We start from the raw sequence: 27,754 nt of genomic DNA, 5'->3' as shown, positions 1-27,754 counted from the left end.
CCAGGCTGCAGGCGGCGCTAAACTGATGCGCCACCGGGGCTGCCCAGTAATGTAGATTCTTAATCCATCTTCTGATGCCTTTGGAGTCATAATTGATTGCTTCAGTATTCCGAATTCTGTAGCAGTGTTCTAAGGCAGCATGGGTAATTAAATACACTAGTATTTCTGTATAGCAGTGTATGAATATTTACAGAAAGTGGGATTAAAAAAGACTAAATGTAGCCTCATGTCAGGTAAGGTCAAGTTTTGTGGCCAAATGAGTTCAAGTCAGATCAGGTTTTGCAGTCAAATGAGTTACACGGAAGATTTTCAATTTCCAGAGCCTTTTTTACATTCTGGAAATGTAGTTAGGAGACTGAGAACCTATATCGAAAGGAGGAACTTTGTTTTTAAAGAATTTATATTGTCGTTGAGTGATTTTCTTTAGAGCCCTATACAGAATCTAAAATGATTGTTGCAACGACATGGATGGAGCTAAAGTGTGCTATGTTAAGTAAAATAATCAGAGAAAGACAAATATTATATGATTTCACTCTTATGTGGAATTTAGGAAACAAAACAGATGAACATATGGGAAGGGAAGAAAGAAAAGGAGAGAGGGAAGTAAGCCATAAGAGACTCTTAACGATAGAGAACAACTGAGTGTTGAGGAAGGAGGTGGGTGGGAAATGGTCTAGATGGGTGATGGGCATTAAGGCGGGCTTGTTCTGATGAGCACTGGGTATTGTGTGTAAGTGGTGAATCACTGAATTCTACTGAAAGAAAAAGATAAAAAAGGGGAAAAATGATTATAAAATGCTGTGATTACTTTCCTTACCAAAAAGAAGACCCCCCCAAACCCTCAATCTTAAGATCATCTATCCTGTATAAATAATAATGTATAGAAAATTAAAGAGAACTATAGATTATGTCCATTTTCACCATGTCAAAATCAGTAAAATGCCAAAGTGGTTCTTTTAAGATTTTGGGTATTAACAATTTGAAAGGAGATATGGCTATATAAAAGTATGAAACTATGATTGTGTGTTCTGAGGGTGGGCAGTGGGGAGGTTGATGTAAAGTAAATCCTTCCCTCTCTTTAATTCTATCCCACAAATCTAAAATAAATTGATTTTCAGTTGCAAAAAATTAAAAGATTCTAACAACTCATTGCTAATATTTATAATTTTTTATTCCCCCCCCTTCTAGACAAATACCACCTTATTCATACCCTTTCTCATTCTGAAACAACTAGAAAAATGCTCCTACCTTTTTCCTTACTTTGAAGCAATAAACTTGACTATCAGAAAAGTTCCATATAGGAAGTTAAGACACATCAATCAACTTCATATATAACAACTGAAAGATCTAGATAAATCTCTCAATGATATTTTCCTTTCAGCATAACTCAGCTCTCACATTGGGGAACTTTATAAAATATATATAAAGCAAAAAGTACACTGCTCCATAGTGAAACTTTGGTAATGTTTCTAAGCAACTTGCTAAAGTGATGTGGGGCCACTTTGGGCATTTTTCCGAACCTCCAATATTTTGCCAATACATCAGCATGACACTGAGCTAGAAAGTGAGGTCTAGTGTAGCTGTCTGATATTTCCTTTGAAAGAAAAATGTTTAAATCCCAAACTGAAAACTTGGAACGTGATTTTTGGCAAGCAAATGTGTCAGCGTAGGATACTTTAAAATATTTAAACCCCTCAGCTGGAAATGAGAAGTGGGGAAAAAATAGACAAAGTTAGGGAGACAAATATATAGAGATGATCCTCCTAGCATTATTTACAATAGCAAATAAAAGTAAATAGTTCAAACACATAAAGAGAAGGCTTCTAAAATCATTATATTCATTCCATGGGATATAATATAACCACCAAATCCATCTACAAAAAATAAAATACCATGAAAAATGCTCATAATGTTAAGTAGAAAAAAACAGGATCCAAAATCTATAATAAAGTGTCATTTTGGTCATCAAATTTTCCTCACTACTGGACCATTTCCATGAGCAAACATGCTTGGTCTATTATTGACCAACTTGGAAAAAATCCCTTAAGATAAATAGCTACCCTTGAGCCCATAAGGCATTTCTCTGCTCCCATTTACAGTAAACTTTCTTGAAAGATGTCTGTATTTGCTGTTTCTCCTGAACCTATTCCAATCAGGATTTTGCCTCTGCTGTTTCGCAAAAATCCATTACCTTAGTATTGTCAAATCCATGGATCAATTCTCACTCCTCACGCACATACTCTCTCATTCCTCTCACACCAGCAGTGTCAAATACAAGTGATAACTTTTTTTCTCTTTGACTCACTTTTTCTTCTTGACTTCTAGAACACTCCTTTGTCTCAGTTCTATTTTACTGGCCAACCTTCTCACTCTTCTTTGCTGTACTCTATTTACTTTCTGGCTATCTAAACACTGGAGTGTCTCAGGGCTCAGCCCACAGATGTCTTTTCTAACACACTTTACACAGTTGAAAATCATCTGGTCTCATGACTTTAAATCTCATATGTGTGGTGATGACATTAGCCCACTCTCTCCCCAATCTGTGTGACATCTCTACATGTGCTTCTACTGTCCTCAACTAACTCTGACTCTCCCCTAGTCTTCCTTATCTCAATAAATGATTTCTAATTGTGCAGGCCAAAAATTTTGTATACTTTCTTACCTCGTCTCTTTCATGTGCCCCATATCCACACTTCATCAGTAGATGTGTTGGATGTTGCCTTCAAAAAAACCCAATAATCTTCCTAATCTCCTTACTGCACCACTGCCTCCCAGGTCCAAGCCCATCACTCTGCATCTCACTTATTGTTTACAATAGCCCCCCAACTGGGCTCCTCCCTCCTACATCCATTTCCCATTCTCTGAAACTCTTTCCTGTAGTCCCTTCTCAGAGGAGCCACTGTCATCTCTGTAAAAGTTTAAGTCAAATCATGTCTTCATTCCTCTGCTCAAATACTTGGAAATCTTTCCATTTGGACCTGATATTGTGGGTCAACACTTGGCATTAATTCTAAATCTCGTAAGTACACAGAGCTTAAAACGGCCTTGCCCTTATGTTTTAGACACACATTAGATTTTGCCAGTTAAGATGAACGTGGCCACATCTAATTGCTGCTTTAATTGCTGCTACTGGCAAGCACCGTGGTGGGTGGTGTGTTTTTTGTTTTGTTTTGTTTTCTGCAGCAGCATCTTACTGTCCAGGAAGCAGCTTAGATGTAAATAGGCAGTTGCAGAAACAGCCACTTCCTGATCCCTGGCCACAGTGCCAACGGTGTGGTCCAGAGGAGAGCAGATGCTGTGTGGGCCCCTGTCTCTACCTCCCTGATCCTGGCAGGAGAGGAGGCTTCCATGGCATGCCCTTGTGGGGGTTTTCTGAAAGTCATTCCAGAGGTCCACTGAGAACCCATTCCTCCAGCCTTTCCAAAGATGTTGTAAGCACTAAATTCACTGAATTACATCCTTTTCTCCTTCAGTTAGCCAGAGAGGTTTCCATGCTCCGATACTGACTAATCCACCACCACACCAGAATCAATTCCCAATTTCTTATTCTCACTCAGGAGACTTTATGTTTTGGTGCCCTGCTGCCTCTCTGGTCTTAAACCTTCTACTTTCTTTCTTGCTCATTCTGCTCCAAAAATACAGGCAGAAAAATAGGAATACTGTTAAAAGAAAATAGGAAAAAATGAAAGCACAGCTGCTCAATGCATTCCCAGTCAATAATGTTATGATGGACAAATATATTTGCATTGCCCAGAACAATAAGGTGAAACACTAAAAAGAGCAGCATTCTCATGCATTGCTGATCTTATGGAAAGATTTTGAAAGCTTGCCTCTTCTCAGTGATTCTTTGAATTTATTCTATCTTCTTAGAGTTCCTTTGATGAGTGTGCACAGGATTATATCTCTCTGGTAGGAAACTTCTGTTTATATGGCATCTGGTTTTTGTTTTTGTTTTTCCCTCTGTGGGATATTCAGGTTATTTTCAATAAAAATAAAAACAGAAAACTTTTCTTCACCTGAATTGTTACTGAGGCTTACATTCTTCATTTCAGATTTATGTTGTTATTTATATTTAGAAGAATTTTACATTTGAGTTTGTACAATTTCAACTCACCGGCTGATGAGTTGAAAGGCTAAGTCTTATGTAGATTTTATTAATTCTGAATCTGTCATCCATGTATTTACCTATGAATTTTACCATAGGTCAGCCAATCTGATTATTTTAGTAGCCTACCCTCTGACAGTTAAATTCCACAGCCAAAATCTGTAAATATGCCCCAACAACTAAATATGCTGAGATCTGACATGATGGACAATTTTAAAAGCTACCTTCCTTTATTTTCTTTTAGCTACCAAATTAACAGTGAACCCTAGAACTCCGAATCACAAACTATATTAATTTTGCTTCTTAAAAAATCATGCTTAGTCTCCAAGAGGGAAAATATACTTATGCTTTAGTGACCTTTTTGATATTCAGAATATTATCAACCTCCTGAAAAACACTTTCAATTGGTTTGAATCTGTAGATGATACTGAGTCATCGTCCTCATTAAAAAACAGATGGATGCCTTTGTTCTCAAGTTCAAACTTAGAATATGAAGTAGATGTTAGAAATATCTGTATTGCTAGATATTTGTGTCTTTTTTAAAAATAATTTATCTATTTATTCATGAGAGAGACACGGAGAAGAGGCAGAGACATAGGCAGAGGGAGAAGCAGGCTCCCTTGCCGGGAGCCTGATGTGGGACTCGATTGGATCTCAGGACTCCAGGATCACGCCCTGAGCCTAAAGCAGACACTCAACCACTGAGACACTCAGGCATCCATAGATATTTGTGTCTTGAGACATAGGATTTCCTGATTACTAAAAGGACTGAAATGAAAAGCTGTTTGATAGGCCTCAGAGACCTATTACACCCGAGCTCATTGATTCTTAGAAGGAGAACACCTCCTGGATGACTGTGGTATGTCTAGTTCTTAAAGTGGGAGTGTTTCAGCAAGGGGAGAGAGGAAAAGATCACTTCTAGTGTTGTGGACTCTGCCATAGTGCTGGAGGGGGGACTCAGGAGGCAAAATACTTTCTGTAGAAAGCTGTAAAATAAACTCAGTAAATGAATTTTTTCAATGAACTCAGTAAGTGAAATTTTTCAAATGACCTATAACTAATTTTATTAGCAAAAAAGGGCTATTTTTCAGCTTAAAAACTGTCAAAATAAATATAATTGGTTATTTTATAATTTTTCTTTTGGTTCCATATTGATTTGGCAACATCCTTCAAGAGCACAGGTGCAAAAATTCTAAACAAAATGTTGGCAGATCGGGGATCCCTGGGTGGCTCAACGGTTTGGCACCTGCCTTTGGCCCAGGGCGCGATCCTGGAGTCCCTGGGATCGAGTCCTGCGTCGGGCTCCCGGCATGGAGCCTGCTTCTCCCTCCTCCTCTGCCTCTCTCTCTCTCTCTCTCTCTGTCTATCATAAATAAATAAATATTTTTAAAAATGTTGGCAGATCAAATTCAACAATATAGGAAGAGAGTACTATATCATGACCAAGCAATGTTTATCCTAAGAATATGGTGTCATATTTGAGGGTTACAATAACTATTGAACTGGTTTACATGAGACAGTAGACTTATAGCATTTAGCATAGTATTTGAATTTAATAAATCTTCAATAAATATTAGGTATGACAACTACTGATAGCCTAACTTTATTTTTGGAAATACTAGGAAATCAGATAGTTTTCTGAGCAAGAGGAGGCCAATACTTGAGAAAAATGATACCAGTTTATATTAGCCATGGAGGGGCATGAGTAAAAGTGCTGTGATGCAACATCACAGATGTTGCACAGATGTTTGCCACAGATGGGCAAAGCCAGGGGCATGACTGACATGAGAATCCAAGGATTGTCGTGGCACCAATGTCCATGGCTTTGTCATAACTTCTGGGAACTCTGGGTGAAAGGCAAGTTTTAAATCAAGGGTTATATTTTGACCAGTGCGTGCTGTAATGGTAATGAAGGGAATTGAGAATGTTCATGAGGAAGCAAATAGGACAGATGATACGCTGAGAGCTAGAGCTGGTAAAAGAAACGAGGACATGGGGGCTGATTGGCTAGAAGAAAATGAAGGGATCAGGGACCTGCCACCTCTGTGACAGTGGAAGAGTAGTTACAAAAAGAGTAATAAAACAGGAGGTGAAAAGGTAGAGGCTTTGGCCATAAAAAGAATGTGTCAGAAATTGCCTTGTTAACATCCCACCTCCCCCTTCTGTAAGTACTCCCTTTTCAGCCTGGCACACTGGCACTCACACAAAATCTACATTTCCCAGACTCCAATTTAGGTTAAGTTCTAGCAGGGAGATAGAAGCAGAAAGGTTGAATGGAACTTCTGGAAAGTTTCCTGGAAAGGAATGATGTGAACACTTTCACTCTTTCACCTTTTGCCTCCTTTCTTCCACCTGGAATTCAGACAAATGACTTTAGCCCAAGAGGCCATCATGGCTCCTCCCTTAGGGAGCCTAGCTCCCTAAAGATGTGCTAAAGATGGACAAAGAGTAAGGCAGGAGGCCTTACCTAGTCCTGCCTCTGTTTTGTTCTTTTGGGTTGTTTTTGTTTTTTTGTTTGTTTGTTTTTGCTTTATTTTGGTTTTGGTTTTTATGTGAGGGAGATATAAAACTCTATGTAGTTTGTAACTTTGGAATTTCTTGTTATTCTCAGATGAACCTAAATCTAATGCATGTAATGGGATACCAAGTTTAAGGGTTTCTCAAATCATGGTCCGACTGTCTAGACTGTTGCTGTAAGAATTATAAGAAGTATAAGCAAAGTGACTATTGACAAGTTTTAAATTATATTAATTAAAATCTATGCTTTTATAAGCTTTCATCAGTTGCCTTAATCCTTCCCCAACATAAAAAAAAAAATAAGAAAAAAAAAAATCCTTCCCCAACATAGCATGCCAAATAAAATGGGTGTATTGTTCTCCTTCATTTGAAGGCAGAAGGTGTGGCCCAAGTTATCATCTTTACAAGCTGCACATCCCCCAGGTTGTCAAGCCCTCTTTGTATGGCAAAGCTTTGCCTTTCTGCATCTTCCTAGATACTTTCCTCTGAACAAGGTCCAGTGTGTCCGTTTACTTTTTTAAGTGCAAAGTCTGGATCTTAACAAAGAGCACAGATAGGGGGTCTTAGTAGGATACCATCCATGACATGCTTCTATGCTTCTATCACTGCTTTCTTCTTCTATCTTCTTCTATCTTCTATCTTCTATCTTCTATCACTTCTATCACCTTTCCAAGCAGAGAGATCACATTTCCCATTCATATGAAATTGCTTTGTTGAGAATGTGTGCCTTTTACACCAAAGTTGTTACTACAACCATATTTTGCCTGATCTCTACTTGTGTAGGTTTGATATTTCTCAAATGCAGGTGCACAGCCTTACACAACTAGCCCTGTTACATTTCATCTAATAAGATGCAATTCACTGCTCCAGTCCATGGAGACTTCTAGGAATCTAATTCTGCCATCCACTAAATTCCCCATCGGTAAGCATTGTGTTGTATACCATTTTGATAAGTCTGCTCTCTGGTTCTTCATGAAATTTCTGATCAAAACGTTGAACAAGGAAATTTGTTCTTGGGCGAGGACTTTCCTCCATGATGATGCTATTCATCAATCTATTCATCAGAGTTTGGAAAGTGATTTGCAGTAAGTGACTGTTCTCATGATTACATTTGGGATTTCTTAGCCTAAGGAAAGAAAAGCTTAAGAAAGATTCCTAAAGTAATCTTTGGCCACTCAAGGTTTTTGGGAGTTGGTATCATGGACTAAATATTTTTAGTTTTTCCAAAATTCATTATGTTGAAGCACTAACCCAAAGTGTGTATTAGGAGGAGGGCCTTTAGAAGGTAATTAAGTTTAAATGAGATGATGAGAGTAGAGCCATATGATGGAATCACTACTCTTCTAAAAGGAGGAAGAACCAGGGCTTCCTGTCATTGCCATGTGAAGATATAGCAAAAGGAACCTGTTTGCAAGTTAGCCCCTTATTAAGAATTAAATTTTCTGGCACCTTGATCTTAGACTTTCCAGCCTCCAGAACTGTGATGAAATAAATGTCTGTTGTTTAAGTCACCCAGTCCCTGGCATTTGTAATAATAGCCTGAGCTGCTATTGACAGGTGTTAAGTGACAGTGGATTTCCAGCCAATCTCTTTCTCAAGGTGTCTATAGTTTACTATCGTCAAAGCTATGACGTGTCAAGCTTAAGCTAGACCTTTCCTCATGGCAATGATGTATGATGTATGTATTAAATTAGAGTATTGAATTGCGTGCCCAAATCCTGCAAGAGGCCACTGGAATACAGCATATACAGAGGAGATAGTCACAAACACTTCATCTATTTTAAGGTCTTACTTTGGAACTGAGCTGGTGATCACATGAATGTGCCAAGAAGTTTTGCCTCTCCCTTCATAAGCCACATGGATTTGGATTCTTGTTCCTATTTTGTGTTTCTGCCAAGCCAGAGAAAACCAATTGAGCCATATTTTAAGGGGTGTGGAATTTCAAGTTCATTAGGTGCTATGGGAGAAAAGTGTTTGAAATTTACCCAAATCACCATCAGCTTCTAGAAAATCTTTTTCCCCTTTTTGTTGGGGAGACCAGATGTCAATTTTTGTTCCCCAAATGACACATTCATGAAGAACAGTTGCCTTTTCAAAGGTACTTATTGTACTCAAGAAGTCTTGCCATTTAAAATGCTAAAACTATTAGACTCTCTTATTTTCCACATTGGTACAGCAGGGAACAAATTTATTTTCATGCATTGAGGGCTTGCACTCAAAGTAATTCCAAATTGTGCATGTGATACCAATGGCAGGGTGGTAATCTTCTTCATTGGCTCTTTAGGGGTATTCAGGCAAAAGAAGGAGGATAAGTGGACTGAAACCTAAGAGTCTGGTAAGAATACCTATGGGTCTGTGCTCTCACGAAACAGTTGAGTTTCTCAGACACCCAGAAACTCATCCTCTGATGGTATCCCTACTCTGGGGCCCTCAGGACAGGTGGAAAAGTGACTCAGGGACAGAAAGGGTGGGCAGGAAATCCTCCAATTTGGGATTTCCTGTGGAGACTCAGTGTAGTCCAGTTATGATCTAAAGCCCAGGATAGGCTAGGAGTCTAAACTATTAATCCAGGGCTTCCTTCCATGTCACTTTCTCATAAAATCTCTTGTTGAGATCTCAGCTCATGTGTCTCACGTGGTCTTTCAACAAAGACTGAATACTGCTGTTGTTTGCACAGTATATCCCAAACCAGTCAGAGGCATGTTTGCATTTTTAAATTCTTGTTAAACTGTTGTTACATATCAGGCACACAGGTTTATAAACATGATCACATTTAACAAAAGCCCTCTGAGGTAGCTACGATATATGGTTATTCACATGATACAGATGCAGGATGTGAAGGTCGTATTGGTTAATCAGTCTTTCTAAGGTTACCCAACCAGAAGCACATGAGCCAGGATTTGGACCCAGGTCCACCTGACCCTAAATCCTGATTTATTTCACTGTATGTGCCGCTTCCACTTACACTGAGAAGCAGGATTCTTCCATTTCAGCTTTGCTCATGGAAACTGGGGGTCAGAGCAACCTTTAGAAGGAGACAGACAGCCTAAAATATCTGTCTGGCCCTGCCTAGCACTTCTTTCTGACTCATGAATGCTTGCTTCTGAATCTACTAACATAATTCAACTATTTCAAGGTCTATAACTTCTGAGCTTTGACCTTGACCAGACCTGAGGGGTGATCCTGCCCATGGGAAGACTATTTGCTCTACTTCAAGGTAAATATTAGCAGGGGTTTTTTCTGGTATCTATACCATTTGTAGGTATGTGTGGCCACTGACTTGGTCACCAATGTGCTGGTCACAGGTAAGTGGCCTCACTCCCTGAGAGATTGCCAAAACCAAGGGAAATTGGGATCAATGTGTAATGTGAGTAGAATGTTCAAATAGAGGCATTATTTTAATTCACATATTTTTCATGGCATATCTGTATCTGAAGAACAAGGAGTTCTTTCTGACAGAACCATACAGACAGGCATTAATTACTGCAGTTAGATTCCAGCAATAAAAGCAGCAAAACCAACTGATGAAAAAGGTAGTAGCTGCAAGAGGCTCAGCTAATCCAAGGGTTCTATTCACTAAGGTTCCCATCCAGTCTAAAAGCAGCCTGCCAGCCTGATAGCGGTTTTACTGTTCCTGTCAAATTTCCTTTGGCCTAGAATCACATTTTTCTGTCATTGTCAAAATCTATTTTAAATACTAACAGAATTATGGATTCTCAGAAACTTCCCCAATAAATGAATATCAAAAGTTCCATGGAAGAAGATATTATTGGTTGCACTCAAATGATTTTAGGGGCACCTAATTATATCAGTTGGTAAAGCATCTGACTTTGGCTCAAGTCCTGATCTCAAGGTACTGAGATTGAGTCCTGCATGGGGCTCCTCACTCAGCAGGGAGACTGCTTGTCCCTTTCCCTCTCTCTCTGCCCCTTCCCTTGCTCATATACGCTTTCTCTCTGTTTCTCTTTCAAATAAATAATATCTTTAAAAAAATGTTTCAAAATTCAAAGTGGGAAATGTGAAAAGCAAACCTAAGATGAGTTTTAAATTTTAATCCTACAAAGCAGCTGTAGCACAATAAATCAGATATTACAGGGTAATGAGCCCACTATTTACATATCCTGATTGAAAATATGGATGAATTCAAATTTAGGAGGCACATTAGTTTGCTAGGGCTGCTATAAAAAAGTACTGCAGATTTTGTAACTTGAACAGAAATGTACTATCTCACCGTCTCTAGAGGCTAGAAGTCTGAAGTTAGGGTGTCAGCAGCAGGGTTAGTTCCTTCCAAAGGCTGTGAGGGAGGGATCTGTTCCAGGCTCTTGCTCTTTGGCTTGTAGGTGGCCTGTTCTTCTCTATGTCTTCATATGGTCTTCCCTCTTTGCACTTCTCTGTGCCCAAATTTCCCTTTTAGGGAACTAGTCGTATTAGACTAGAGTCTGTTCTAATGACTTCACTTTAACTTAATTACCTCTGGCAAGACCCTACTCCAAACAAAGTCACATTTTGAAGTTAACTAGGGGTTATAAATTCACCATATGAGTTGGGGGAAGCACACTATTTAATCCATAGCAACCTTGTAATTTCTGCCACGACATTAGAGTTTAATTCCTTCATGCTTTTGTTGATTTGCCTTCCTTTTACATAATTAGATTTATGAAAAATTCAATTTTTATTCTTTTCTCAAAGAAATCTTGTATTAATCAAGTTTATTGTTTTCACAATTATTTTTACATTCATTTTATTATGATTTCTTCATGATTTTATTATTAATTTTTATTCTTCATGTTTATAACACGAACTTCTAAGGCTATGAATTTACTTCTGATTACAATTTAGATAATAAGTACATGATTAAAACATGAGTTTAGGAATCAGACTACCCAGGTTCGATTTTTAACTCTGACACTCAACTCACAGGGTTATTGTGAAAATTAAATATGATGTTTGAGCAGTTTCTGGTACATGATTAGTATGAAATAATTAATTTGCCTGGAGTAGGAGTGGTGACAGTGGTAGTAGAATTAGCTGTGTAATCTTCAGCATGTTATTTAGCCTCCCTGTACCTGCAAATTTTCTATTTAAAATTTTGATATTAATAATATTTATCTCAGCAAGTTTTTTTGAAGACAAAATGATGTATTTTACATCAATTCATCCAACATATATTTACTGAGTACCTACCATATGCTAAACACTACTCTGTATACTTGGAATACATTTGTGAACAAAACAAAAATGATTGCTGTTGCTCAAGTTAAGCTTACATTCTAGCAGGGAAAGACAGAAATGAACAATAAAAATGATGAATAAAGAAAGCATATAACATATTAAAAAATGATATGGGGGGATCTCTGGGTGACTCAGCGGTTTAGCACCTGTCTTCGTTCGGTCCAGGGCATGATCCTGGAAACCTGGGATCAAGTTTCACATTGGGGTCCCTGCATGGAGCCCGCTTCTCCCTCTGCCTGTGTGTGTGTGCGCGTGTGTGTGTGTGTGTGTGTGTGTGTGTCTCTCTCTCTCTCATGAATAAATAAATAAAATCTTTTTTAAAAAAAGTGATATAGGCTGTGTAAAAAAAAAAAAGAATAGGGTAAGAGGAATTAGGAGTGACTGGTGAGAGAAGGGATTGTGATTTTAAATAGGTGGTCAGAGAAGGCCTCAATGAAAGACAATACAAGGACAAGTCAGGTAGAGCCAAGCCTGTGATGATCTGGGAATGTGCAAGAACAAAATGTTTTGTTGATAACCCTCCTCCATGCTTAATTCTTGCCTCTGCATACCTCCTTGACAGCTCTAAGAAACAAGAGGTATTTGGTTAAACTGCAGGCGCTGGCAAAGTACAGCAGGGGGTCCTCACCTGTTCTTGCATGGCCCAAAAGCTGAGGATGGTTTCACAGATGAGTATTTCCAATCAATTTGATGATATGGAACACTAACTTTGTATCCAAACTAGGTAAAATAACATTCCAGAAAGAATTTTACTCTCAGTAATAGACCTGGATTATACTTGTACTCAATTTTTATTATATTTTTAATTTCATCAATTAAAAAAATTGGGGAAGTGTGTTTTCCCTCCTGTTATATGAATATCTATATGATATTTTTTATTTGGCCTCTTGGCTCACAAAGCCTAAAATATTTAGTGTCTAGTCCTTCACAGAAAAAAAGTTTATCTATGCCCAAGTTAAAGCAGTCAGTTGTCCCAACTGCTACAATTCTTGTTCATCTCATAATACTTTTTATCCCTACAAGAATTCTAAGAATCATTCCTTTCAAGGATAAGATAAGAAGTATAAGGAGTATGCCAACACAGTCTATTCACCAGCAAATAGGCTCCTGGGAAAAACAAGGAACTGCTATACCTCAGAAATTTCCCAAATCAGATTTAATATACATACTTATACTTTGGCTCCACCTACAGTCCTGTCAATCACTACCTTCCAGGCTGGATCCACCAGTCCACCCAGCAGCATGGCTGGCTTCCAACCCTTTATGAGGCTAATTCATCCTTCTACATGAAGTACTGCATCACAATAATACAGATAGTGGCTTGGTATCTCAAGTTACTTTATTTGGTAGCTGGGTAGTCTTTCCTTGATAGGAGTAATGCTAGTTAGTTTACACTAGTGCTGTATGCAAGCCAAATTAATTTTCTAAGATCCAAATTATGTAAAGAGACACAGTATTGAGCTTTCTTTATATCTTACATATCAAGTAGCATTAGACTGACCCAATGCTTTTTCACTGTCCTATATCTATCTGCTGTTGTATATTCACATATAACTTAATTTCCTCCTCAGTGATATATTGTCCAACATATCTATGCTTATCATGGCATCTTGCATTAAAGTCCAAGTAAGTAGAATTGTAATAGCTAAAGACTGGAGAGATACAAATACACCAGGTAGAGCATCACATGCATAAATGAACAGAGCTATGTGTATGTGCCATGTTGCCTGGAGTACAAGTTTTGATCTGTGACCAGAAGCATCAGCCATGCATTGGAAGATGGTCTATAAAATGAGGCTGAAGATAATGAATAATATTATCCCAAGGAGTCTGGGTTTTCTTTTGATTTCAATGGGAAAACACTGAAAAACTTAATCAGATTTATCTTTAAAAATGTCAATTAACAACTGAATGGAGAATAGATCACAGCAAGGAACAGATACTAAAGCAAAGGCAAAAACACAAGTTGGGAGTCCAGAGTGTTCTGAAATAATCCTGACTAGAAACAGTGAGAGCATGACTGAAAGGCAATAGTGGGAAGGGGTAGATTAAAGACAAAATTGTCATGCATCAAGGGACATTACCAAGATAAGTGAAAAGGCAACCTACAGAATGAAAGAAAATATATGCAAATTTTATGTATGATAAGGTTAGAGTATCCAGAATATAGAAGGAACCCAACCACAAAAGGATAGCCCAATTAAAAAGTGGGCAAAAATACCTCAAGAATACTTCTCCAAACATACACAAATGGCCAACAAGCACATGAAAGGTCATTTGATATTATTAATCACTAAGGAAATTAAAATCAAAACCACAATGTGATACCACTGCACACATGCTAATAAAATGTCTATAATTAAAAAGAAAACAAATGTTGGTAGGGATATGGACAAACTGGAACCCTTATACATGTAAAATGGTGTAGCCACTGTAGAAAACAGTTTGGTAGCTCCTCAAACACTTATACATGGATTGCCATATGGCCCAGAAACTCAACTCTTCAGTGTATATGTCCCAAAGGAGAGATAATAGAGACTTAGATACTGGTGCATCAATGTTCTTTATAGCATTATTTGTTTACCCTCAGCTGGGAACATCAGCACTATAGGATTCAAATTCTTGCCACCCTGAACATGTCCACCTATAGCCACAAGTATGGATTTGGGGGCTACAAATAAGTTTTAATGAGTAGGCAAATTCAGAAATACAAAAAGCTATGAATAATGGGGATCAGCTGTACATATAACAATATTATCAAGCCCTAAAAAGGAATACATATCTAATAAATTCTACAATAAGGATGAATTTTGAAAACATTATACAAAGCGAAAGGAACCAGACACAAAGGGATAAATAGCTGACAAATCCATTTATATGGAATTTCTATAATAAGAAAATTCATAAAGACAAAGTAGATTAGAGGTGCCAGGTATGGTGAGATGGGGGAGTCGTTGTCTAATAGGTTAAGAGTTTCTAAAATGTTTTGCAAATAGTGATGATGATAGCACACCACTAGAAATGTAATCAAAGGCCACTGAATTTTATGCTTGAAGATAGTTAAAATGGTAAATTTTTGGTTATATATGTTTTACCAAAAATTAAATAAAAATTTAACAGACACATTACAGAAGGTATGGTAATCAGTTGCCTTAGAGGGGCCAAAGGAGGGGGAGGGGTATAAGATGACATACCTTTAGCTCTCCGTGGAAATAAATAATGATATATAAGTAACATTACTTTATCATTATCATCATAATTATTACCTTTTTACCTGACTTCAGAGCTCATGACTTTTATTTATTTATTTTTAAAGTTTTTTTTTTCTTTTTTTAAGATTCTATTTATTTATTCATGAGAGACACAGAGGGGATCCCTGGGTGGCGCAGTGGTTTGTCGCCTGCCTTTGGCCCAGGGCGCGATCCTGGAGACCCGGAATCGAATCCCACGTCGGGCTCCCGGTGCATGGAGCCTGCTTCTCCCTCTGCCTGTGTCTCTGCCTCTCTCTCTCTCTCTCTCTCTCTCTCTCTCTGTGACTATCATAAAAAAAAAAGAGAGAGAGAGAGAGAGATACACAGAGAGAGAGAGAGGAGAGAGAGGCAGAGAGACAGGCAGAGGGAGAAGCAGGCTCCAATGCAGGGAGCCCTATTCGGGACTCAATCACAGGTCTCCAGGATCACACCCTGGGCTGAAGGTGGCGCTAAACTGCTGAGCCACCCGGGCTGCCCAGAGAGCTCATGACTTTTAACGTTGTGTTGATATACATCCAATAGGGACTTGCTAGTGTCATTGTAAGGGGTCCTAACCATGTCTGAATCATGGAAAGGACCCACAAATGATAGTGAATTCTTTACACAAAGGAGCAGGGACATAGATTAAGGTAGAAAAATCTGAGGTTTTATGTCCTGCTCTGTGAGGTATTAATAAAGCTGAGTAAGCAACTCCCCTCTGTCAACTAATGCTGCCAGCTCCTTGCTTTTCTACACATGATTACCTCCATGCAATTCTCCTCACTTTTGTATTGATTCCATCCCCTGCATGATTTCTAACTCCTTTCTGTTACTTTCTCAAGTGGGGTGGGAGGGTGGAGAGAAAAATCAATTCAGAGTGGCTGGAAGACATTCAGCTTTATCTAAAAGTGATCGATGGCAATAAATTTCATTTTTGTTATTCTCTTGTTCCAAGAGGCTGAGCTTCAAGAAAGCTTTGCAGCAAACAGATGGTGAAGAGGAACATAAGGTAATAGTTCCCTCGGGGAGGACACATTCAGGAGAGCTTTGTGGATCAGTCAAGGGCACATTCAGAGTACAACTGGGGAAAATAAACTATGCATGAACAAGGAAGAAGATTAATAAAGAAGCTGAGGAATGTAGACTTCTGACCACTGTTAGTGTAATATGCATATTTAAAAGCTGAGAATCAGTCATGAGTGTCCAATGAAAACAATCATGTTTGTTAAATGTTTGTTGCATGGCTTGATAACTGCCTTGTAATGTTAGGAGATAGGTGCTCTGATTATTATTTTTATATTACCAAAGGTAGGCAGAAAGATATCTTAGAGGAGAAGATCAGAAACATGTTGTATTTTGAATTTCTCATAGTTTTTCCTTCTTTCATATATGCCAAGCAATAGCCAGAAATGTACATGTTGCCATTAGCTGATGAATCCTTCTAATTTTATATTATGTGATGAAAAAGTGATACATTTAGGTATTGAAATAAAATTCCTTCATTTTCAATCCAAAGGGGAGAAAATAACAATCTTAGGCAAGTTAGAGAATTTCACTGGAAAATTATATGTCACGTGATACTTGATTTAAACCCTTCACTGTTGGCAGGACTGGCTCTGTCTACCACTTGCTCATGAACTGCACAACTCAGAGAATGTTCATTTTTGCAATGTGGCATCAGGGAATCTCGTTGTGTATCCAGATATACATATTTCTTTTTTTTCCAAAAGATTTTTATTTATTTATTCATAAGAGACACAGAGAGAGGCAGAAACATAGGCAGAGGGAGAATCAGACTTCTGTGAGGAGCCTGATGTGGGACTTGATCCCAGGACCCCAGGATCATGACCTGAGCCAAAGGCAGGTCAACCACTGAGCCACCCAGGTACCCCTAAAATACAGATTTCTTTTTGTACATGTTACTAAGTCAGACTCTGCAAAGTGGACCAACTGAAATTACTGGGATTACATACAATTTACCCTTAGATGGATAGACTTCGCTAATCTTGTGAACAGGCACAGATGCATGTTAACAAGGTGTGGCTCACCCTTTGGTGAGAAAGTTTGGTGAGGGAGAAGTTATATATTGAGCCTTCTGGGTGCTCTGTGTGAGCATTAGTGTATGTGGCAATATCCTGCCCAGTTACTATCTATAAAATATTCCTAAAGCATATAAGAATCATAGTTCACATTTATTGAGCACTTATATGAGTTTTAGGCACTTTTACATTATATTGCATTTTGTCCTCACGACAAACCTATGAGTCTTATAAAACTATTCAATAATAAACTCAAGCCAAATACTTTGAAGAAAAAAAAGAGGTAGTTTTCATTTGAATAATATTTTAGTAGTGGTATACATGTCTTTCAGGCAGTATAAGCCAGTGCACTACCCCTCCTCCATCCACTACTGTTCCCACATGAGGAAGGGGATAGGCGTATGTTACCAGAATAAATTCTGGAGACCAGACTGAAGTGGTGGAGCAGCCATGGCTTAGGTGGTTACTACAAGTGGCAGTTCAATTCATCTGCTCTCCATCTCTATGGTAGAACATTACTTTGATGGCTCCCAGTAAACCATGCCTCTTGCTATTCATATCCTATGTAGGTCCCTATGGGCTTAACTATGTATCTAGTTTGGCCAACAGGACAGTACCAAGAGTGAGATTTGAAAAGCACTTGCACATTGGGTCTTGAATTTTTGGTACATTTCTTTCTTCTTCTTTTTTTTTTAGAGAGAGAGATTCAGCATGTATGCATGCACATGTGCACACAAGCAACATAAGGAGGGGCAAAGGAAGAGAGACAGAGAGAGAGAATCTTAAGCAAGCTCTATGCTCAGAGTGGAGCCTGATCTGGGGCTCAATCTCACAACCCTGAGATCATGGCATGGGCCAAAATCAAGAGTCAAAAACTAAACCAACTGAGCCACCCAGATGCCCCTGGTACATTCCTTTCTGAAACCCAACCACATTGTTGGAAGGCCAAGAATTCACATGGAGACAACAATGTGGAAGAAAACTAAGACCTCTGGTTGAAAGTTACATCTGAACTCCTGTGGCCTGAACCAACTGCCATCTATATGAATTAGGTCATTTGGGCCTTCCAGCCATTGCCAAGCTATAGTCAACATTGCATCCTGCAGAAGAACCAATTGGTCAACCCACAGAACTATAAGAAATAACAAATTATTAATTTTTAAGCCAGTGAGTTTTGGGGTGGTTTGTTATAAATAAGTAGATAACTTAAGTAAGCCCTTTGCACTTTGCTAGTTTAGACCATCACTAATTCCTTTCTGGATTACTGTTAAACCATTGGAAAGAAACTCCTTATGACCAAACCACTCCAAAGTATACTCCAAACTCTAACCAGAAGGATCCTTCTAAAACCATTAATGGCTCCCCAGGGCCTTTAAGATAGGCTAGCCTATAACATGGAACATGGAGATGAATATGATCTTTACTTATCTATCTAGTTTAGCCTATCACTTCACCCCAGCTCTCACACTTTCTGTCTAGTCATAATGAACTGTGGGCCCTGACCTAGTGTGGGTCAGGCTCTCTAGTACCATCCTCTCCACTTCCACCTGACTATGGAAAAATCCCTTTGTACTCCAGGATCTCCTTAGGATCCTTTAACACTTTGCTTACAACCATCATAGCACTTATCTACCATACTGCAATGGTCTCCTTTCTTATTTCTCTCTCTGTTAGACTGTAGACTATTTGAGGACATGGAATAACTATTTGCTATGGTCTGAATGTTTGTGTCATCCCAATATTTTTATGCTGAAATATTAATGCCCGATGTGATGTTACAGGAGATGGGGCTCTGCCTCATGAATCAGATTAGTGCTCTTACAAAGAGAACCCAGAAAGCTCCCTCTAGGCTCCCTTTGACCATGTGCAGATGCAGCAAAAAAGCATTGGCTGTCAATAAGAAAGAGGGCCCAGAACAGAATGTAACCATATGGATGCCTTGATCCCAGGCTTCCATCCTCCAGAACTGTGAGAAATAAGTTTCTGTTGTTCATAAGCTACCCAGTCTCTGGTGTTTTGTTACAGCAGCCCAAATAGACAAAGACAATATTTCACTTTTGTATCCGGCACTGGAGACCGACGTTGGCACATGGTAGATGCCCAGGATGTGTTTCCTCAATGAATACTATTTATTCCACTCTTCCATCATCCCACGGTGACACTTGTTTATTTCTCCCGGGTTTATCCTCATCCCCTCATCAGTGATATATGGGGGAATGATTCAACTGGTGTCACAAGACACTGAATACTTGGGGTCAGCTGTACTAAACTAAACTTGAGCCAGTGGGAAGGAATGCCTTATAGCAGTAGGAAGGCATGGCACATACCAAGTTGGGCTTCTAGCTTCTCCTGATGAGGGAGAAACAGGCAGAGCTCACCATGACCATTTTGGAGTTGGTTTCCAAAAGCATGAGGTAGAAACAAGGATTACTGTCCTGACAATGGGTGTTGCCAGAGGTTAGTTGAGAATAATAATAGAGACTTTAGATCTGACTGCCAAAAAGATTAAGGATGAGCTCCAAATCAGTAGGGCCAAAAAGTTAAGAACTAAGAGGATACAACCCACATGAAAACACATCAGTATCAAATAGGTGATAGGAAACGAAACAAAAAGACAACCTACTAAATGGGAGACAATATTTGCAAATAATATGTATGATAAAGGGTTAATATCTAAAATATATAAATAAATTCTATAAAATCAAACAAAAACCAAACTAACACCAAAATATAAGCAATACCAAAAAGTCCAATTAAAAATGGACAGAAGACAAGAATAGACAGTTTTCCAAAGACGACATACAGTTGGCCAACAGACACTTGAAAAGATGCTCAACATCACTAATCATCAAGGAAATGTAAATAAAAACTACAATGAGATATCACTTTATACCTATCAGAATGATGTATCAAAAAGACAAGAAATAACAAGTATTGGTGAGAATGTGGAGAGAAAGGAATCCTCATGCACTGTTGGTGAGACTGTAAATTGGTGCAGCCACTGTGGAGAAACAGTCTGGAATTTCCTTAAAAAAATAAAAATAGAAAAAAAATAAAACAAAATAAAAATTAAAAATAGAAATATCATATAATCCAGTAATCCCACAACTGCGTATTTGCCCAAAGAAAAATGAAAACACTATTCAAAAAGATATGTACCCCTATTTTATCCCAGCATTATTTACAATAGTCAAAATCTGAAAGAAACCCAAGTGGCCATCCACAGATGAATGAATAAAGAAGGTATAGTGTATATATACACAATGCAATATTAATCATAAAAAGAAATTAAATTGCCATTTGCAACAACATGGATGGATCTAGAGGGCATTATGCTAAATGAAATGTCAGTAAAAGACAAATACCATATGGTTTTACTCACATGTGGAATTTAAGAAACAAAACAAATGAATGAATTAAAAAAGAGACAAACAAAAATATGCCACACTCTTATACACTGGGAACAAACTTGTGGTTGTCAGAGGGGAAGAAAGCAGGGGGATGAGTGACATAGGTAAAGGAGATTCAGAGTACACTTATGATGAAACTGAGTAATGTATGGAATTTTTGAATCATTCTACTGTACAGCTGAAACTAATATAATAATGTATGTCAATTATACTTGAATAAAATAAAGGAAACCGGTGGTATATCAGAGCATTTGCCATAAGTTCTGCTCAATAGAGTCTTTCCCTTTATCTACTCCCTGAGGGCAAAAAGTAGATGGGATAACGGGGTTTCAAGTATAGGTGTATCAGCTGCTATCACAGAGCTTGAACATACAATGAAGAAAACAATCAGGCTCATGGTCTCAAAAGTAAAAGATTTTAGAATCGAGAGGGCAAATTACTTGGAACTGGAGAATGTGTAGTTACTACAATTATATTAGGTCACTCTTGGTAAAATATTTCATTAAGTGTTGTGAAGGCTTATCTCTAATTGCATGGAAAATCCTGTTTAGAGAGACCACCCAAGCTAGTAACAGTACTGATACTTCATAATTAGGGACATATAAAATCACTTAAGAGATGTGTCCCAAAATTGCCTGGAAAACTTATTAGAAACGCAAATCCCAGGACCTTATCCAATGAACTTGGGAGTGAATAAGAAATGCACACTTTAATCCAACATTCCAGGCAATGTTAATACAGGCCATTCAAGGTCACTCTTAAGAAAGAGTGACTTAATAGGATTTTCTGGCACAATAGCCTTTGAAATTTGTTGGCATTTAAGAAGAAACACCTATACATAATTCTATATTCCTCTATCTCCCAAACTCAACCATCTTTATCATGTGGATGGAATAGATGGTTTTACATTACACACTCTTCTTGCTGAAAATATCACTTTTATTCCAGAACGCATCATGGAAAAGGAAATTAATTTCATTTCCGGTTTTATCAACTGAGAATAAAACACATGATACTCTAGCTACCTCAAATCTTTCTAGGAAAGATATGGAACACACACACACAGAGATTAAAAATATAGTAAAATATCTTTCTAGAGGGTTTTTATATTTCCAATCCAGGGAATTCCGTAATGACAAGGATTACCTTTGTGAGTCAAACTCATGTCAACATGGGCAGCTAGATGCAAAGAGGTCAATAGAAAATGTGAAATTAAGGAACCCATGCAGAATCCTGTACCTTGGGCGCAAAAGAAAAAGGAAGCTAGTGGTGTAAGGAGGGCTACGTCACTGTCACAAAGAGAAAGACCTGAGGTCCATGTGCCACTTTCAGTCAGCATTTCAAGGTGAAGGATTCAGGCTGGTTGCTTGGCAACTGCATGTTCTTCTTTCTACATACCCTTCAATTGGCACGTGTTCTTCTTCTTTCCCATCCTTTCTCCAGTCTACCAGAGCATCCATTTAGAAATCTGTATTCTGCAGAAATTCTAATAATAGTAGGGCAAAATCAGAACTTCTATAGTGATCTTTCAGGCCAGGGAACTAAGTAGAAGTCTTTGTTCACTTATGTAAGGAGATCTACAATAGAATCCATTCTGTAAATGAGTATTGCATTCAGTTCTGGCCACACAGTTGATTTAAGAGGAATAGTGACAAACTAAAAGAGGAAGGTGAGGAGTTCTTTAAAATATTTTAAATATGAGAAATGTCTAAGAAAACAAATATGAGAAAGGTCTGAGAAAAACTATAGATGCACATTTAATCTTTCTAAATACTTTATTATGACTTGCAATATTTTAAGAATTCTAAGAGGCACATCTTTTCACATTTTAACATCTTTAAGATCATTTAAACAACAGCAACTCATATTAAAAGGTGGTACGGTACAGCATCAATATCATTGAAACCTCTATGTGCCTCTTCTGGGTCACATTTCACTCTCTAACCGATTGGGAGTAGCCACTACCTTTATTTTTATATTTATCATTCCATTTTTTTACTATAATAATATTTTATATGTATGTATATTTGCCTATATATTTTTATGTTTATGCTTTTGAGACTTTATAATTGATACACGTTACAATTATTCTTTTGTAAATTTCACTAAACATTGTTTTTGAAATTTGTCCATATTTTATATAGTTTAATCATTTTCACTATTGTTCAGTTTTCCCTTATTTGAATAAATCAAATTTACCTTTTTTCAACTGAGGACATTTGGCTTGGTTCCAGTTTTTTAGCTACTATAAACAATATTGCAGTAAATATTCTTGCACATGTTAAAACCCATTGATTTAAAGGAGACCTTTTATGGGTTCTGGACATAATCCCTTGTGTTATGTGTACTATAAAGATCTTTTAGTTTATAGGTTGTCTTGTTTACTTCTTTTATAGTATCATTTTTTATTAATGGGAGTTTCTCAATACCTACAACAAATATATACTCTTTGAATTATGTTGTATGTATATGTTTTTTTCTTAAGAAAAGTTTCCCTACCTGTAAGTCAGAAAGAAATTATTCAATGTTTTCTTTTAAATGTTTATATGACGTACCTTTCAAATTTAAATATTAATCCAACTGAAATTAATTTTTGAGTTGTATATAAGATAGGACTCCAGTGTCACATTTTTCCATCTGAATAATCAAGTTTCCTAGCATATTTATGAATGGCCTGACCTTCCTTCCCTGATTTGCCCTGCATCTTATCCATATCTGTATAAATTTATTTGAGATCCCTCTAATCTGTTCCATTATTCTCTTCCTTGATGCTATAATTTCATCACTGACGTTTCATAGAAAATCTCAATTCTGACAGGGCAAATTCCTCCAACTATTTATTTGAGAGTTTTGGCTATTCTTAGGCTTTGCTTTTTCACTCATATTTTAGAATTAACTTGTTCAAATCCTCGAAAAAACTTTGGTGGGATTTTTATTGGAAACATTTTTGAAGCCATAGATCTATTTGAATGAAAAGTGTCATCTTTATGGTAATAAATATTCCTATACATGAACATTATATATTTTTAAATTTATTTAGGTCTTTTCACTATCTCTCAACAAAGTTCTAAATGTATCTGCACCAATGCTCCTGAACATTTTCATGAGTTTATTTTAGGATAACTATTTTTGGCAGTAATTAATTATGTCTTTTTAAAAATAATATTTTCTGTCTCTATAGAAATATAATTTTTGGCATATTAATACATATCTAGAAACTGCTAAAAACTCTTGCTAAATCTAATAATTTATTTAAAAGTCATTGTGGATTTTTTATGTAGATGATCATAACCTCCACCAGTAATGGCATTTTATTTCTTCTTTCCAAACCTTATAATGTTGATTTCTTCTTATCTTGAATGCATTGGTTGGGACCACAATTCAACGTTGAAAAGAAAACAATAAATATCTTTGACTTTTTCCTAATTATGAATGAAAGTGTTTCTAAACCTCATTAGTAACAATAATGCTAATACTTATTTTGGTGGAAATACCCTAGATATAAAATGTTCTTTTCTATTGCTAGTTTTCTAAGACTTTATCATGAAGTAGGCTGAATTTTACTGAATATTTTCATGCCTCTATTGAGATGACCATATGGTTCTTCTGTACTAATATTCTGAATTACATGAGATTTTTCCACTTAGAAATCAACACTGCAATTCCTGGGATAAAGTTAAAATGATGTTTTTTTTTTTTTATACACATATATATACTTACACATATCTAGCTAGATTGGGCTAGATTTACCAATTCAGGTTTTTTTTTTTTTTTTAATCACCATTTATTTCTTTTTTATTTCTTTTTTATTTTTTTATAATTTTTTTTTTTTTTAATGATAGGCAGACAGTGAGAGAGAGAGGCAGAGACACAGGCAGAGGGAGAAGCAGGCTCCATGCACCGGGAGCCCGACGTGGGATTCGATCCTGGGTCTCCAGGATCGCGCCCTGGGCCAAAGGCAGGCGCTAAACCACTGCGCCACCCAGGGATCCCTTAATCACTATTTATGAGTGAGATTTGCCTCCTATATTTCTTGTGTGGAGTTTATAAAAACTTTTTTAAAGATTTTATTTATTTATTTGAGAGAGAGAGAGAGAGAGAGCATGCACAAGCAGAGAAAGCTGCAGGCAGGAGAGAGAGAAGCAGATTCCCCATGGACCAGGGAACCTGATGCAATGCTTAATCCTAGGATCTCGGGATCATGACCTAAGCTAAAGGGAGATGCTCAACCCACTGAGCCACCTGGGGATCCCTATAAAATTTTTTTACTAGCTTTATAAAATGTATTAGGAAGAACTGTGTGCAACTGGAAGGATCTCTTCTTTTGAGCATGTGTTATAACTTCCTCGTAAAGTCAAGTGAGTTTGTGCCAGTGATTCTCTGCTTTAGGTAATCTAGCTCATCTGATCCTTACAACATTGAAGAAATAGAGACCCAAAGAGGTTAAACAACTGGCTCACAATCCTCAGGCTATTAAGTATATAAGGGAATATAATCTTAGATCACTTGACTCCAGAGATAACACCTCTAACCATTAGATACACAAGTGTGTTAAAATGACCACAGTGCTGGCAAACATGCAGCTTGATTTAGAGGCCACCAAGACTGACTACTGATTGTAAAGTTCTCTTATGAGGGACTCATATGGAATATGGAATGAGAAACAGACTTTTGATTAGTAAAACCTGGACCCTGGCTACTGAACTGAAAACTTTCAAATATAATTTGTCTTGTGTTAAAATGCCCTCTAATTATACTGACATCTGTAGAGCAAGGCTTTAGATTTCATAGCCAACAGCTTTAAGAGCCTTCAAAGGCATGGCAGGCATAACTTCCTTGTGGTTTTTGGGGTTGTTGTGTGAGGCTGAGGGGTATGTTTTATATTGCTTAGGCTTCCACAACATGGGACCTCATTAAAAGGCCTCCCCTCAGAGTTAATTATGCTTTAGATTTCAAAGTGGGGCTGAGAGGGTTTCAACTGAAGACTTTTTCTCAATCTAAACAGCAAAGTAACTTCCCAGAATTCTTGGCGTTGTTCGGCTATGATTGTTGTTTTGACTAGGCATACAAATATTCCATGAAAGAGAAACCAGATAAAAAAAATCCAACAGATCATTTGAAAGACTATAATCGATAGAGGTTGTGTCAAGGTAAGGATAGACATTCCCAGAGTCAGATGGTATCCCCCAGGGGTTGTTCATGTGAGGTCTTTAGAGAATGGGAGAAAGGGTAAGTTTTTTGGCTTGAATTATCTATTAGTTCAAGGCCCTTACACTGCTTTTGGAGCAGTATTGCAGAACATAACACCTTAGGAGGAAAGGACCTTAGGATCATTTTGCCTATTCTCCTTCCGTAGATGTGCAAAAGAAAAGGGCAAGGGATAAAATTATTTCCACTCTTATGATGCTCTTTTTGCCCTTTTATCATATTAAACCTATCCAACTCAAATGATGTATAATTTTATACAAAATAAGCAGAAATTCAGATTAAAACTAAAATAAAGTAGCCATTGACTAATAATCTGCAACAATTTAATTGTTTTTAACCATCTGAATTGGCCATCATCTCTGTCATTCCCAGAAGATAATAAAGAAAGCCTCTCTCCCAGCCACTTGAATAAGTACGTATGATGAAAAGATAAGTAGTGAAGGCAAAGCCAACTCTTGTTCCACTTATTCTTAGAGGTATAGAAATAGTAATAGCTTTAGCCTTTATGCTCTAACTTAGAAGAATAGTTGAAATCATGATCTATTAATGGAAATCATGTGGGAAAGATATAGCTAATTGAATGGAAACTATGCATTTAATTTAAATATATCTGAAAGTTTTTCTTGCAGATCAAATTATATGTAGTTCTTTTTCTTTTTTCATTGAACACTTAATGTTTGACAAAGTTCCTTTATTCACTTTCAGACTTAGCTAGAACTCATTAGGTTTGGATTCTTCATGAAACTATGGTTCATGTACTTAGGTCATCCTATAACAAGTAAGGGCACCTTATTATCATGGTACTTTGGATAAAGTACTTGTGTTTATCTAAATGGATTGATTAAACAAAAGATCATTTGCTAAGGATCTCAATGATGCGGAGTTTCATCACTGGAACCTGAAAATCTTAAGAATTGATTCAGTTTTTTAAATCTAAGTCAGAGACTACTGTTTAGATCAATGGTTTCCTGGACTGGGTTTCAGAACTATATAATTAAAACAAATGCAGGGGGAGAAACATGGCTGGGTCATTACCTTTTCTATTCTCATCCTGGAAGTCATATGAAGGCCAACAGGGAGAAAGGGGGGAAAACACAAACTGTTTTCAGGAAAAGTAGGATACAATTATTATTCATACTTCAAAATACACGTGAGGATGCCAAAATGAGCTTAGACTAGGCAAAACCAGTAGAATTTCAGAGAAAATCATAAAGATGCCTAGATGTCTCAGTTCCAAGAAAAATATACTTTCTGAAGATAAGAAGTCTCACTGGAATGTGCAAACCAATATAGATCATTTTTATTAATGGGAGTAAGAACTGGAGTTAGCATGAATGCTTGAATAAAGTCTCTCTGGACAGTTTGGCTCAGAGAAGGAAAGGATAACAGACCAAAGAATAACATGGAGGGACCATTTTAACATAAAGCAATTTATGTGGTAGAGAAGGAGAAAGCATTTAGGAACACTGGCAGAACTAAGACAAAATAAAACTTTAATAGCAAAAAATAAAAACAAGTTTAACTATACCAAGATATGTCTCAGCAAGGTTGGAAATAAAACAGATGAATAAAAGAGAACTGAGCAAATGCAAGCACATGATCAATCACAAACCAGGATTACAAGGTGAAATTAGGTTTAAAAGAAAGAATTCTATGCTCCTTTCAAGTGTACACAAAACTTTCTCCAGAGATCACATATTAGCCCACAAAACCAGCTTCAACAAGTACAAAACGACTTAGATCATACCGTGCATATTTTCTGATCACAATGCTATGAAATTTGAAATCAACTACAAGAAAAAATCTTGGAATACAAATATATGGATATTAAACAACATGCTACTAAAGAATGAATGGGTCAACTAGGAAATCAAAAAAGAAATTTTAAGAATACATGGAAACAAATGAAAATGAAAACATAGTGGTCTGAAACCTCTGGGATGCAGCAAAAGCAGTCATAAGAGGGAAGTATATAGCAGTTCAGGCTTATCTCAAGAAACAAGAACAATCTCA

General features: G+C 37.3%; 2 long non-coding RNA genes across 7 annotated transcripts in view; one reads left to right on the top strand and one right to left on the bottom strand.

Annotated features, from left to right (window-relative positions):
• LOC112669448 (uncharacterized) overlaps window positions 1-27,754 on the bottom strand; it is a 362,442-nt gene that overhangs the window by 311,519 nt on the left and 23,169 nt on the right. For 3 of the 5 annotated variants that reach the window (XR_007406015.1, XR_007406014.1, XR_004817150.2), the window contains exon 2: window positions 8,415-8,512. The exons of 1 other annotated variant lie outside the window; for it this stretch is intronic. This is a non-coding gene — a long non-coding RNA (uncharacterized LOC112669448). Of the gene's footprint in view, window positions 1-2,191; window positions 2,333-8,414; window positions 8,513-27,754 lie in introns of those variants that run through there. One more of the 5 variants, XR_003142263.3, reaches the window with a different exon arrangement.
• Window positions 121-18,286, top strand: LOC112669447 (uncharacterized). Of its 2 annotated transcripts, XR_007406013.1 has the most exons (5): window positions 121-233; window positions 7,406-7,544; window positions 9,759-9,839; window positions 16,040-16,093; window positions 17,820-18,286. It is a non-coding gene; the product is annotated as an uncharacterized LOC112669447 (long non-coding RNA). The 2 variants fall into 2 exon arrangements; XR_007406012.1 differs by lacking the exon at window positions 7,406-7,544.

The sequence above is a fragment of the Canis lupus genome, chromosome 25 (genome assembly GCF_003254725.2).
Source record: "Canis lupus dingo isolate Sandy chromosome 25, ASM325472v2, whole genome shotgun sequence".
Classification (NCBI taxonomy): Eukaryota; Metazoa; Chordata; class Mammalia; order Carnivora; family Canidae; genus Canis; species Canis lupus.
The sequence above is the reverse complement of the archived record's forward strand: the minus strand, read 5'-3'. Positions and strand labels throughout refer to the sequence as shown.